This window comes from Oncorhynchus kisutch, linkage group LG4 (genome assembly GCF_002021735.2).
Source record: "Oncorhynchus kisutch isolate 150728-3 linkage group LG4, Okis_V2, whole genome shotgun sequence".
Taxonomy (NCBI): domain Eukaryota; kingdom Metazoa; phylum Chordata; class Actinopteri; order Salmoniformes; family Salmonidae; genus Oncorhynchus; species Oncorhynchus kisutch.
Window position 1 is genome coordinate 82,702,523 of NC_034177.2, and position 785 is coordinate 82,703,307.

General features: G+C 33.8%; 1 protein-coding gene across 2 annotated transcripts in view; it reads left to right on the forward strand.

Moving 5' to 3' along the window:
* LOC109879380 (polymeric immunoglobulin receptor-like) overlaps positions 1 to 530 on the forward strand; it is an 8,251-nt gene extending 7,721 nt beyond the window's left edge. Inside the window, exon 9 of one of the 2 annotated variants that reach the window (XM_031823830.1) lies at positions 1 to 530. This exon is cut by the window's left edge and continues 66 nt beyond it. The gene's annotated coding sequence lies outside the window, so the exon portion shown is untranslated. The other variant, XM_031823829.1, reaches the window with a different exon arrangement.
* Positions 531 to 785: the final 255 nt, after the last annotated feature.

A 785-nucleotide genomic window follows, 5' to 3' on the forward strand; every position in this document is an offset into this window, starting at 1 on the left:
ACTCCCCTCTCCTGTGTCACAACATCTATCTGCCTCCAATATGATTCTGTCATTCCTCTTAACCCATCCCAGGAAGACACTTCTATCCTTTAGTGTAATAAACTACTGAAGGCAGTCTGCTGTGTTTGTTCTGATTATCATCACATTTCTGTTATTAGTTATGTTCCACCACCTTTCCCCTTGTCTCTTATTTCTTACATCATGATCTTATTGATCTAGTGTAATGTCCTATGCCTGTAACTAATCATGATCAAACGTGTATTAAGATGTTAGTATAGACAGCTACTATGTATAATAACTACTGTACTGCAATAATAAAATGTAGTATATATATTAAACAATGGACATTGAGGTTTCAATGCAATTGTTACATCTATTTATAGTAACTATTTGTAGGAATTACACAAACATTTTCTTTTTGCAAATCATGTTATATTTTTTGGGAATCATTTTACTTATTTATTTTTAGGTATGGGGGTAATTGTCTGCATTATTTTCAATCCCCCATATATTATTTTGTAAATATATACAGTACTGTATATACAGTGCCTTGCGAAAGTATTCGGCCCCCTTGAACTTTGCGACCTTTTTCCACATTTCAGTCTTCAAACATAAAGATGTGAAGAATCAACAACAAGTGGGACACAATCATGAAGTGGAACGACATTTATTGGATTTTTCAAACTTTTTTAACATATCAAAAACTGAAAAATTGGGCGTGCAAAATTATTCAGCCCCCTTAAGTTAATACTTTGTAGCGCCACCTTTTGCTGCGATTACAGCTG